A 12604-nucleotide genomic window follows, 5' to 3' on the forward strand; every position below is an offset into this window, starting at 1 on the left:
CTCCAGGTCGGAGGTGGGGGCGTCTTGCCTTCTTCCATCCTGAGAGGAGGAGCAGGAGGAGGCGGTGTGGCGAGTGTGGCTGCTGCCTGTGTCCAGAAGGAGGTGCTGTGTGGCGTCGTTCTGTGGGAGCCTCTTTGCATTGAAGAGTGGGAAATCGAGCAGAGCGTGTGCCTACGGCCATACCACCCTGAACACGCCCGATCTCGTCTGATCTCGGAAGCTAAGCAGGGTCGGGCCTGGTTAGTACCTGGATGGGAGACCGCCTGGGAATACCGGGTGCTGTAGGCTTTTTGCCCCTTGCCTTTCTTTGCTTCTCTGTTCTCCATCCAGCTGCTCAAGCCGCCAAACCTTTTCCTTCCAGCAAAACAGAAAAGAAATCCAACTTGGGGCCGTCCCCCCTTTCCTCCGGTCAGGGCCCCAAAACCGAGGGAGCATCTCCAGTGCAGAAACCATGCCGTTTGGTACCGCTTTCCTTGCCACGGGGCCGTCCTAGCGAATCCTTGGCTTTGTAGTTTTCTGATGCAGGAGCACGTTTTGGCAGTCAGAAGGCCTTGTGAAACTTCAGATCCCAGGATGCCCTTGCAAGGAGCTCCTGCACTGAAAGTAGCATCGCGGAATCCTAGAGCTGGAAGGAACCACAAGGGCCATCCAGTCCAAACCCCTGCCATGCAGGAACTCACAGTCAAAGCGCCCCTGACACAGGGTCATCCAGCCTCTTTTTTAAGACCTCCAAAGAGGAAGGCTGCCCAACTCTCCGAGGGAGGCTGTTCCACTGTCGAACAGCTCTTTCTGTCCTCTGTACTGCTTTGGTTACTGGTGGCTTGACAGGATTTCTGCCTGGCTCTGCAACCAAAAGGCTTTCACAGCGGCATACAAATTGTGAATTGGACATTTCCCTGGCCTCAGGCTTACAATCTAAAAAGACAAGACACAAAAGGAGAAGGGAACGGCATCGGGGAAGAAGAAAAGTCCTGCAGGTCTCCTCTCCCTGTGAGGCCGGGACCAGGGCAGATGGACTGGAGCGAGGGCCCATCTTCTCCCTCTGGTTAGGTCCAACGGAGCTGGCCTTCCCTTCCCTCCCCCTGGATGATGGTGGATAGAGGGAGGGCCTTCTTCTTTTTCAGGCAAGGCCTGATGGAGCTGGCCTGGCCTTCCCTCCCTCTGGATGATGGGGCCATCCCAGAGAATCCTTGGATTTCTAGTTTTCTGAGGTACCAGCACTCCTTGGATTTGACTTTTTGGGGACGCGGGCAATGACCGCTTTAGGATTTATCCATTTCTTTGCCTTCCCTGCCAGCGCTAGGAATGTTCTTGACCTCTCTTGATCCTCTTGTCCCCAGTTGTATTGTCGTGGTATATTGGTGAGGATGCTAAGCAGGTGTGGTTTGAGGTGGCCTCTGCCTGGGCCTTGTGGGGAGCGTGTGGGGCTCTCCAGGTCAGAGGTGGGGGCGTCTTGCCTTCTTCCATCCTGAGAGGAGGAGCAGGAGGAGGCGGTGTGGCGAGTGTGGCTGCTGCCTGTGTCCAGAAGGAGGTGCTGTGTGGCGTCGTTCTGTGGGAGCCTCTTTGCATTGAAGAGTGGGAAATCGAGCAGAGCATGTGCCTACGGCCATACCACCCTGAACACGCCCGATCTCGTCTGATCTCGGAAGCTAAGCAGGGTCGGGCCTGGTTAGTACCTGGATGGGAGACCGCCTGGGAATACCGGGTGCTGTAGGCTTTTTGCCCCTTGCCTTTCTTTGCTTCTCTGTTCTCCATCCAGCTGCCCAAGCCGCCAAACCTTTTCCTTCCAGCAAAACAGAAAAGAAATCCAACTTGGGGCCGTCCCCCCTTTTCTCCGGTCAGGGCCCCAAAACCGAGGGAGCATCTCCAGTGCAGAAACCATGCCGTTTGGTACCGCTTTCCTTGCCACGGGGCCGTCCTAGCGAATCCTTGGCTTTGTAGTTTTCTGATGCAGGAGCACGTTTTGGCAGTCAGAAGGCCTTGTGAAACTTCAGATCCCAGGATGCCCTTGCAAGGAGCTCCTGCACTGAAAGTAGCATCGCGGAATCCTAGAGCTGGAAGGAACCACAAGGGCCATCCAGCCAAACCCCTGCCATGCAGGAACTCACAGTCAAAGCGCCCCTGACACAGGGTCATCCAGCCTCTTTTTTAAGACCTCCAAAGAGGAAGGCTGCCCAACTCTCCGAGGGAGGCTGTTCCACTGTCGAACAGCTCTTTCTGTCCTCTGTACTGCTTTGGTTACTGGTGGCTTGACAGGATTTCTGCCTGGCTCTGCAACCAAAAGGCTTTCACAGCAGCATACAAATTGTGAATTGGACATTTCCCTGGCCTCAGGCTTACAATCTAAAAAGACAAGACACAAAAGGAGAAGGGAACGGCATCGGGGAAGAAGAAAAGTCCTGCAGGTCTCCTCTCCCTGTGAGGCCGGGACCAGGGCAGATGGACTGGAGCGAGGGCCCATCTTCTCCCTCTGGTTAGGTCCAACGGAGCTGGCCTTCCCTTCCCTCCCCCTGGATGATGGTGGATAGAGGGAGGGCCTTCTTCTTTTTCAGGCAAGGCCTGATGGAGCTGGCCTGGCCTTCCCTCCCTCTGGATGATGGGGCCATCCCAGAGAATCCTTGGATTTCTAGTTTTCTGAGGTACCAGCACTCCTTGGATTTGACTTTTTGGGGACGCGGGCAATGACCACTTTAGGATTTATCCATTTCTTTGCCTTCCCTGCCAGCGCTAGGAATGTTCTTGACCTCTCTTGATCCTCTTGTCCCCAGTTGTATTGTCGTGGTATATTGGTGAGGATGCTAAGCAGGTGTGGTTTGAGGTGGCCTCTGCCTGGGCCTTGTGGGGAGCATGTGGGGCTCTCCAGGTCGGAGGTGGGGGCGTCTTGCCTTCTTCCATCCTGAGAGGAGGAGCAGGAGGAGGCGGTGTGGCGAGTGTGGCTGCTGCCTGTGTCCAGAAGGAGGTGCTGTGTGGCGTCGTTCTGTGGGAGCCTCTTTGCATTGAAGAGTGGGAAATCGAGCAGAGCGTGTGCCTACGGCCATACCACCCTGAACACGCCCGATCTCGTCTGATCTCGGAAGCTAAGCAGGGTCGGGCCTGGTTAGTACCTGGATGGGAGACCGCCTGGGAATACCGGGTGCTGTAGGCTTTTTGCCCCTTGCCTTTCTTTGCTTCTCTGTTCTCCATCCAGCTGCTCAAGCCGCCAAACCTTTTCCTTCCAGCAAAACAGAAAAGAAATCCAACTTGGGGCCGTCCCCCCTTTTCTCCGGTCAGGGCCCCAAAACCGAGGGAGCATCTCCAGTGCAGAAACCATGCCGTTTGGTACCGCTTTCCTTGCCACGGGGCCGTCCTAGCGAATCCTTGGCTTTGTAGTTTTCTGATGCAGGAGCACGTTTTGGCAGTCAGAAGGCCTTGTGAAACTTCAGATCCCAGGATGCCCTTGCAAGGAGCTCCTGCACTGAAAGTAGCATCGCGGAATCCTAGAGCTGGAAGGAACCACAAGGGCCATCCAGCCAAACCCCTGCCATGCAGGAACTCACAGTCAAAGCGCCCCTGACACAGGGTCATCCAGCCTCTTTTTTAAGACCTCCAAAGAGGAAGGCTGCCCAACTCTCCGAGGGAGGCTGTTCCACTGTCGAACAGCTCTTTCTGTCCTCTGTACTGCTTTGGTTACTGGTGGCTTGACAGGATTTCTGCCTGGCTCTGCAACCAAAAGGCTTTCACAGCGGCATACAAATTGTGAATTGGACATTTCCCTGGCCTCAGGCTTACAATCTAAAAAGACAAGACACAAAAGGAGAAGGGAACGGCATCGGGGAAGAAGAAAAGTCCTGCAGGTCTCCTCTCCCTGTGAGGCCGGGACCAGGGCAGATGGACTGGAGCGAGGGCCCATCTTCTCCCTCTGGTTAGGTCCAACGGAGCTGGCCTTCCCTTCCCTCCCCCTGGATGATGGTGGATAGAGGGAGGGCCTTCTTCTTTTTCAGGCAAGGCCTGATGGAGCTGGCCTGGCCTTCCCTCCCTCTGGATGATGGGGCCATCCCAGAGAATCCTTGGATTTCTAGTTTTCTGAGGTACCAGCACTCCTTGGATTTGACTTTTTGGGGACGCGGGCAATGACCACTTTAGGATTTATCCATTTCTTTGCCTTCCCTGCCAGCGCTAGGAATGTTCTTGACCTCTCTTGATCCTCTTGTCCCCAGTTGTATTGTCGTGGTATATTGGTGAGGATGCTAAGCAGGTGTGGTTTGAGGTGGCCTCTGCCTGGGCCTTGTGGGGAGCGTGTGGGGCTCTCCAGGTCGGAGGTGGGGGCGTCTTGCCTTCTTCCATCCTGAGAGGAGGAGCAGGAGGAGGCGGTGTGGCGAGTGTGGCTGCTGCCTGTGTCCAGAAGGAGGTGCTGTGTGGCGTCGTTCTGTGGGAGCCTCTTTGCATTGAAGAGTGGGAAATCGAGCAGAGCGTGTGCCTACGGCCATACCACCCTGAACACGCCCGATCTCGTCTGATCTCGGAAGCTAAGCAGGGTCGGGCCTGGTTAGTACCTGGATGGGAGACCGCCTGGGAATACCGGGTGCTGTAGGCTTTTTGCCCCTTGCCTTTCTTTGCTTCTCTGTTCTCCATCCAGCTGCTCAAGCCGCCAAACCTTTTCCTTCCAGCAAAACAGAAAAGAAATCCAACTTGGGGCCGTCCCCCCTTTTCTCCGGTCAGGGCCCCAAAACCGAGGGAGCATCTCCAGTGCAGAAACCATGCCGTTTGGTACCGCTTTCCTTGCCACGGGGCCGTCCTAGCGAATCCTTGGCTTTGTAGTTTTCTGATGCAGGAGCACGTTTTGGCAGTCAGAAGGCCTTGTGAAACTTCAGATCCCAGGATGCCCTTGCAAGGAGCTCCTGCACTGAAAGTAGCATCACGGAATCCTAGAGCTGGAAGGAACCACAAGGGCCATCCAGTCCAAACCCCTGCCATGCAGGAACTCGCAGTCAAAGCGCCCCTGACACAGGGTCATCCAGCCTCTTTTTTAAGACCTCCAAAGAGGAAGGCTGCCCAACTCTCCGAGGGAGGCTGTTCCACTGTCGAACAGCTCTTTCTGTCCTCTGTACTGCTTTGGTTACTGGTGGCTTGACAGGATTTCTGCCTGGCTCTGCAACCAAAAGGCTTTCACAGCGGCATACAAATTGTGAATTGGACATTTCCCTGGCCTCAGGCTTACAATCTTAAAAGACAAGACACAAAAGGAGAAGGGAACGGCATCGGGGAAGAAGAAAAGTCCTGCAGGTCTCCTCTCCCTGTGAGGCCGGGACCAGGGCAGATGGACTGGAGCGAGGGCCCATCTTCTCCCTCTGGTTAGGTCCAACGGAGCTGGCCTTCCCTTCCCTCCCCCTGGATGATGGTGGATAGAGGGAGGGCCTTCTTCTTTTTCAGGCAAGGCCTGATGGAGCTGGCCTGGCCTTCCCTCCCTCTGGATGATGGGGCCATCCCAGAGAATCCTTGGATTTCTAGTTTTCTGAGGTACCAGCACTCCTTGGATTTGACTTTTTGGGGACGCGGGCAATGACCACTTTAGGATTTATCCATTTCTTTGCCTTCCCTGCCAGCGCTAGGAATGTTCTTGACCTCTCTTGATCCTCTTGTCCCCAGTTGTATTGTCGTGGTATATTGGTGAGGATGCTAAGCAGGTGTGGTTTGAGGTGGCCTCTGCCTGGGCCTTGTGGGGAGCGTGTGGGGCTCTCCAGGTCGGAGGTGGGGGCGTCTTGCCTTCTTCCATCCTGAGAGGAGGAGCAGGAGGAGGCGGTGTGGCGAGTGTGGCTGCTGCCTGTGTCCAGAAGGAGGTGCTGTGTGGCGTCGTTCTGTGGGAGCCTCTTTGCATTGAAGAGTGGGAAATCGAGCAGAGCGTGTGCCTACGGCCATACCACCCTGAACACGCCCGATCTCGTCTGATCTCGGAAGCTAAGCAGGGTCGGGCCTGGTTAGTACCTGGATGGGAGACCGCCTGGGAATACCGGGTGCTGTAGGCTTTTTGCCCCTTGCCTTTCTTTGCTTCTCTGTTCTCCATCCAGCTGCCCAAGCCGCCAAACCTTTTCCTTCCAGCAAAACAGAAAAGAAATCCAACTTGGGGCCGTCCCCCCTTTTCTCCGGTCAGGGCCCCAAAACCGAGGGAGCATCTCCAGTGCAGAAACCATGCCGTTTGGTACCGCTTTCCTTGCCACGGGGCCGTCCTAGCGAATCCTTGGCTTTGTAGTTTTCTGATGCAGGAGCACGTTTTGGCAGTCAGAAGGCCTTGTGAAACTTCAGATCCCAGGATGCCCTTGCAAGGAGCTCCTGCACTGAAAGTAGCATCACGGAATCCTAGAGCTGGAAGGAACCACAAGGGCCATCCAGTCCAAACCCCTGCCATGCAGGAACTCGCAGTCAAAGCGCCCCTGACACAGGGTCATCCAGCCTCTTTTTTAAGACCTCCAAAGAGGAAGGCTGCCCAACTCTCCGAGGGAGGCTGTTCCACTGTCGAACAGCTCTTTCTGTCCTCTGTACTGCTTTGGTTACTGGTGGCTTGACAGGATTTCTGCCTGGCTCTGCAACCAAAAGGCTTTCACAGCGGCATACAAATTGTGAATTGGACATTTCCCTGGCCTCAGGCTTACAATCTAAAAAGACAAGACACAAAAGGAGAAGGGAACGGCATCGGGGAAGAAGAAAAGTCCTGCAGGTCTCCTCTCCCTGTGAGGCCGGGACCAGGGCAGATGGACTGGAGCGAGGGCCCATCTTCTCCCTCTGGTTAGGTCCAACGGAGCTGGCCTTCCCTTCCCTCCCCCTGGATGATGGTGGATAGAGGGAGGGCCTTCTTCTTTTTCAGGCAAGGCCTGATGGAGCTGGCCTGGCCTTCCCTCCCTCTGGATGATGGGGCCATCCCAGAGAATCCTTGGATTTCTAGTTTTCTGAGGTACCAGCACTCCTTGGATTTGACTTTTTGGGGACGCGGGCAATGACCACTTTAGGATTTATCCATTTCTTTGCCTTCCCTGCCAGCGCTAGGAATGTTCTTGACCTCTCTTGATCCTCTTGTCCCCAGTTGTATTGTCGTGGTATATTGGTGAGGATGCTAAGCAGGTGTGGTTTGAGGTGGCCTCTGCCTGGGCCTTGTGGGGAGCGTGTGGGGCTCTCCAGGTCGGAGGTGGGGGCGTCTTGCCTTCTTCCATCCTGAGAGGAGGAGCAGGAGGAGGCGGTGTGGCGAGTGTGGCTGCTGCCTGTGTCCAGAAGGAGGTGCTGTGTGGCGTCGTTCTGTGGGAGCCTCTTTGCATTGAAGAGTGGGAAATCGAGCAGAGCGTGTGCCTACGGCCGTACCACCCTGAACACGCCCGATCTCGTCTGATCTCGGAAGCTAAGCAGGGTCAGGCCTGGTTAGTACCTGGATGGGAGACCGCCTGGGAATACCGGGTGCTGTAGGCTTTTTGCCCCTTGCCTTTCTTTGCTTCTCTGTTCTCCATCCAGCTGCCCAAGCCGCCAAACCTTTTCCTTCCAGCAAAACAGAAAAGAAATCCAACTTGGGGCCGTCCCCCCTTTTCTCCGGTCAGGGCCCCAAAACCGAGGGAGCATCTCCAGTGCAGAAACCATGCCGTTTGGTACCGCTTTCCTTGCCACGGGGCCGTCCTAGCGAATCCTTGGCTTTGTAGTTTTCTGATGCAGGAGCACGTTTTGGCAGTCAGAAGGCCTTGTGAAACTTCAGATCCCAGGATGCCCTTGCAAGGAGCTCCTGCACTGAAAGTAGCATCGCGGAATCCTAGAGCTGGAAGGAACCACAAGGGCCATCCAGTCCAAACCCCTGCCATGCAGGAACTCGCAGTCAAAGCGCCCCTGACACAGGGTCATCCAGCCTCTTTTTTAAGACCTCCAAAGAGGAAGGCTGCCCAACTCTCCGAGGGAGGCTGTTCCACTGTCGAACAGCTCTTTCTGTCCTCTGTACTGCTTTGGTTACTGGTGGCTTGACAGGATTTCTGCCTGGCTCTGCAACCAAAAGGCTTTCACAGCGGCATACAAATTGTGAATTGGACATTTCCCTGGCCTCAGGCTTACAATCTAAAAAGACAAGACACAAAAGGAGAAGGGAACGGCATCGGGGAAGAAGAAAAGTCCTGCAGGTCTCCTCTCCCTGTGAGGCCGGGACCAGGGCAGATGGACTGGAGCGAGGGCCCATCTTCTCCCTCTGGTTAGGTCCAACGGAGCTGGCCTTCCCTTCCCTCCCCCTGGATGATGGTGGATAGAGGGAGGGCCTTCTTCTTTTTCAGGCAAGGCCTGATGGAGCTGGCCTGGCCTTCCCTCCCTCTGGATGATGGGGCCATCCCAGAGAATCCTTGGATTTCTAGTTTTCTGAGGTACCAGCACTCCTTGGATTTGACTTTTTGGGGACGCGGGCAATGACCGCTTTAGGATTTATCCATTTCTTTGCCTTCCCTGCCAGCGCTAGGAATGTTCTTGACCTCTCTTGATCCTCTTGTCCCCAGTTGTATTGTCGTGGTATATTGGTGAGGATGCTAAGCAGGTGTGGTTTGAGGTGGCCTCTGCCTGGGCCTTGTGGGGAGCGTGTGGGGCTCTCCAGGTCGGAGGTGGGGGCGTCTTGCCTTCTTCCATCCTGAGAGGAGGAGTAGGAGGAGGCGGTGTGGCGAGTGTGGCTGCTGCCTGTGTCCAGAAGGAGGTGCTGTGTGGCGTCGTTCTGTGGGAGCCTCTTTGCATTGAAGAGTGGGAAATCGAGCAGAGCGTGTGCCTACGGCCATACCACCCTGAACACGCCCGATCTCGTCTGATCTCGGAAGCTAAGCAGGGTCGGGCCTGGTTAGTACCTGGATGGGAGACCGCCTGGGAATACCGGGTGCTGTAGGCTTTTTGCCCCTTGCCTTTCTTTGCTTCTCTGTTCTCCATCCAGCTGCCCAAGCCGCCAAACCTTTTCCTTCCAGCAAAACAGAAAAGAAATCCAACTTGGGGCCGTCCCCCCTTTTCTCCGGTCAGGGCCCCAAAACCGAGGGAGCATCTCCAGTGCAGAAACCATGCCGTTTGGTACCGCTTTCCTTGCCACGGGGCCGTCCTAGCGAATCCTTGGCTTTGTAGTTTTCTGATGCAGGAGCACGTTTTGGCAGTCAGAAGGCCTTGTGAAACTTCAGATCCCAGGATGCCCTTGCAAGGAGCTCCTGCACTGAAAGTAGCATCGCGGAATCCTAGAGCTGGAAGGAACCACAAGGGCCATCCAGTCCAAACCCCTGCCATGCAGGAACTCACAGTCAAAGCGCCCCTGACACAGGGTCATCCAGCCTCTTTTTTAAGACCTCCAAAGAGGAAGGCTGCCCAACTCTCCGAGGGAGGCTGTTCCACTGTCGAACAGCTCTTTCTGTCCTCTGTACTGCTTTGGTTACTGGTGGCTTGACAGGATTTCTGCCTGGCTCTGCAACCAAAAGGCTTTCACAGCGGCATACAAATTGTGAATTGGACATTTCCCTGGCCTCAGGCTTACAATCTAAAAAGACAAGACACAAAAGGAGAAGGGAACGGCATCGGGGAAGAAGAAAAGTCCTGCAGGTCTCCTCTCCCTGTGAGGCCGGGACCAGGGCAGATGGACTGGAGCGAGGGCCCATCTTCTCCCTCTGGTTAGGTCCAACGGAGCTGGCCTTCCCTTCCCTCCCCCTGGATGATGGTGGATAGAGGGAGGGCCTTCTTCTTTTTCAGGCAAGGCCTGATGGAGCTGGCCTGGCCTTCCCTCCCTCTGGATGATGGGGCCATCCCAGAGAATCCTTGGATTTCTAGTTTTCTGAGGTACCAGCACTCCTTGGATTTGACTTTTTGGGGACGCGGGCAATGACCGCTTTAGGATTTATCCATTTCTTTGCCTTCCCTGCCAGCGCTAGGAATGTTCTTGACCTCTCTTGATCCTCTTGTCCCCAGTTGTATTGTCGTGGTATATTGGTGAGGATGCTAAGCAGGTGTGGTTTGAGGTGGCCTCTGCCTGGGCCTTGTGGGGAGCGTGTGGGGCTCTCCAGGTCAGAGGTGGGGGCGTCTTGCCTTCTTCCATCCTGAGAGGAGGAGCAGGAGGAGGCGGTGTGGCGAGTGTGGCTGCTGCCTGTGTCCAGAAGGAGGTGCTGTGTGGCGTCGTTCTGTGGGAGCCTCTTTGCATTGAAGAGTGGGAAATCGAGCAGAGCGTGTGCCTACGGCCATACCACCCTGAACACGCCCGATCTCGTCTGATCTCGGAAGCTAAGCAGGGTCGGGCCTGGTTAGTACCTGGATGGGAGACCGCCTGGGAATACCGGGTGCTGTAGGCTTTTTGCCCCTTGCCTTTCTTTGCTTCTCTGTTCTCCATCCAGCTGCCCAAGCCGCCAAACCTTTTCCTTCCAGCAAAACAGAAAAGAAATCCAACTTGGGGCCGTCCCCCCTTTTCTCCGGTCAGGGCCCCAAAACCGAGGGAGCATCTCCAGTGCAGAAACCATGCCGTTTGGTACCGCTTTCCTTGCCACGGGGCCGTCCTAGCGAATCCTTGGCTTTGTAGTTTTCTGATGCAGGAGCACGTTTTGGCAGTCAGAAGGCCTTGTGAAACTTCAGATCCCAGGATGCCCTTGCAAGGAGCTCCTGCACTGAAAGTAGCATCGCGGAATCCTAGAGCTGGAAGGAACCACAAGGGCCATCCAGCCAAACCCCTGCCATGCAGGAACTCACAGTCAAAGCGCCCCTGACACAGGGTCATCCAGCCTCTTTTTTAAGACCTCCAAAGAGGAAGGCTGCCCAACTCTCCGAGGGAGGCTGTTCCACTGTCGAACAGCTCTTTCTGTCCTCTGTACTGCTTTGGTTACTGGTGGCTTGACAGGATTTCTGCCTGGCTCTGCAACCAAAAGGCTTTCACAGCAGCATACAAATTGTGAATTGGACATTTCCCTGGCCTCAGGCTTACAATCTAAAAAGACAAGACACAAAAGGAGAAGGGAACGGCATCGGGGAAGAAGAAAAGTCCTGCAGGTCTCCTCTCCCTGTGAGGCCGGGACCAGGGCAGATGGACTGGAGCGAGGGCCCATCTTCTCCCTCTGGTTAGGTCCAACGGAGCTGGCCTTCCCTTCCCTCCCCCTGGATGATGGTGGATAGAGGGAGGGCCTTCTTCTTTTTCAGGCAAGGCCTGATGGAGCTGGCCTGGCCTTCCCTCCCTCTGGATGATGGGGCCATCCCAGAGAATCCTTGGATTTCTAGTTTTCTGAGGTACCAGCACTCCTTGGATTTGACTTTTTGGGGACGCGGGCAATGACCACTTTAGGATTTATCCATTTCTTTGCCTTCCCTTCCAGCGCTAGGAATGTTCTTGACCTCTCTTGATCCTCTTGTCCCCAGTTGTATTGTCGTGGTATATTGGTGAGGATGCTAAGCAGGTGTGGTTTGAGGTGGCCTCTGCCTGGGCCTTGTGGGGAGCATGTGGGGCTCTCCAGGTCGGAGGTGGGGGCGTCTTGCCTTCTTCCATCCTGAGAGGAGGAGCAGGAGGAGGCGGTGTGGCGAGTGTGGCTGCTGCCTGTGTCCAGAAGGAGGTGCTGTGTGGCGTCGTTCTGTGGGAGCCTCTTTGCATTGAAGAGTGGGAAATCGAGCAGAGCGTGTGCCTACGGCCATACCACCCTGAACACGCCCGATCTCGTCTGATCTCGGAAGCTAAGCAGGGTCGGGCCTGGTTAGTACCTGGATGGGAGACCGCCTGGGAATACCGGGTGCTGTAGGCTTTTTGCCCCTTGCCTTTCTTTGCTTCTCTGTTCTCCATCCAGCTGCTCAAGCCGCCAAACCTTTTCCTTCCAGCAAAACAGAAAAGAAATCCAACTTGGGGCCGTCCCCCCTTTTCTCCGGTCAGGGCCCCAAAACCGAGGGAGCATCTCCAGTGCAGAAACCATGCCGTTTGGTACCGCTTTCCTTGCCACGGGGCCGTCCTAGCGAATCCTTGGCTTTGTAGTTTTCTGATGCAGGAGCACGTTTTGGCAGTCAGAAGGCCTTGTGAAACTTCAGATCCCAGGATGCCCTTGCAAGGAGCTCCTGCACTGAAAGTAGCATCGCGGAATCCTAGAGCTGGAAGGAACCACAAGGGCCATCCAGCCAAACCCCTGCCATGCAGGAACTCACAGTCAAAGCGCCCCTGACACAGGGTCATCCAGCCTCTTTTTTAAGACCTCCAAAGAGGAAGGCTGCCCAACTCTCCGAGGGAGGCTGTTCCACTGTCGAACAGCTCTTTCTGTCCTCTGTACTGCTTTGGTTACTGGTGGCTTGACAGGATTTCTGCCTGGCTCTGCAACCAAAAGGCTTTCACAGCGGCATACAAATTGTGAATTGGACATTTCCCTGGCCTCAGGCTTACAATCTAAAAAGACAAGACACAAAAGGAGAAGGGAACGGCATCGGGGAAGAAGAAAAGTCCTGCAGGTCTCCTCTCCCTGTGAGGCCGGGACCAGGGCAGATGGACTGGAGCGAGGGCCCATCTTCTCCCTCTGGTTAGGTCCAACGGAGCTGGCCTTCCCTTCCCTCCCCCTGGATGATGGTGGATAGAGGGAGGGCCTTCTTCTTTTTCAGGCAAGGCCTGATGGAGCTGGCCTGGCCTTCCCTCCCTCTGGATGATGGGGCC

General features: G+C 55.4%; 9 non-coding genes across 9 annotated transcripts; all 9 read left to right on the forward strand.

Moving 5' to 3' along the window:
* Nucleotides 1–169: 169 nt before the first annotated feature.
* Nucleotides 170–288, forward strand: LOC149309571 (5S ribosomal RNA). Its single transcript, XR_016282025.1, has one exon. It is a non-coding gene; the product is annotated as a 5S ribosomal RNA (ribosomal RNA).
* Nucleotides 289–1598: 1310 nt separating this feature from the next.
* Nucleotides 1599–1717, forward strand: LOC149309572 (5S ribosomal RNA). The gene has a single exon (XR_016282026.1). It is a non-coding gene; the product is annotated as a 5S ribosomal RNA (ribosomal RNA).
* A 1309-nt stretch (nt 1718–3026) lies between these two features.
* Nucleotides 3027–3145, forward strand: LOC149309573 (5S ribosomal RNA). The gene has a single exon (XR_016282027.1). It is a non-coding gene; the product is annotated as a 5S ribosomal RNA (ribosomal RNA).
* Nucleotides 3146–4454: 1309 nt separating this feature from the next.
* LOC149309574 (5S ribosomal RNA) lies at nt 4455–4573 on the forward strand. Its single transcript, XR_016282028.1, has one exon. It is a non-coding gene; the product is annotated as a 5S ribosomal RNA (ribosomal RNA).
* A 1310-nt stretch (nt 4574–5883) lies between these two features.
* On the forward strand, nt 5884–6002 carry LOC149309575 (5S ribosomal RNA). The gene has a single exon (XR_016282029.1). It is a non-coding gene; the product is annotated as a 5S ribosomal RNA (ribosomal RNA).
* Nucleotides 6003–7312: 1310 nt separating this feature from the next.
* LOC149309576 (5S ribosomal RNA) lies at nt 7313–7431 on the forward strand. The gene has a single exon (XR_016282001.1). It is a non-coding gene; the product is annotated as a 5S ribosomal RNA (ribosomal RNA).
* Nucleotides 7432–8741: 1310 nt separating this feature from the next.
* LOC149309577 (5S ribosomal RNA) lies at nt 8742–8860 on the forward strand. The gene has a single exon (XR_016282030.1). It is a non-coding gene; the product is annotated as a 5S ribosomal RNA (ribosomal RNA).
* Nucleotides 8861–10170: 1310 nt separating this feature from the next.
* LOC149309578 (5S ribosomal RNA) lies at nt 10171–10289 on the forward strand. The gene has a single exon (XR_016282031.1). It is a non-coding gene; the product is annotated as a 5S ribosomal RNA (ribosomal RNA).
* Nucleotides 10290–11598: 1309 nt separating this feature from the next.
* On the forward strand, nt 11599–11717 carry LOC149309579 (5S ribosomal RNA). The gene has a single exon (XR_016282035.1). It is a non-coding gene; the product is annotated as a 5S ribosomal RNA (ribosomal RNA).
* The last annotated feature ends 887 nt before the right edge of the window (nt 11718–12604 follow it).

Source organism: Sceloporus occidentalis, unplaced genomic scaffold (genome assembly GCF_023333645.1).
Source record: "Sceloporus occidentalis isolate IW3139 unplaced genomic scaffold, rSceOcc1.0.p SCAF_7, whole genome shotgun sequence".
NCBI lineage: Eukaryota > Metazoa > Chordata > Lepidosauria > Squamata > Phrynosomatidae > Sceloporus > Sceloporus occidentalis.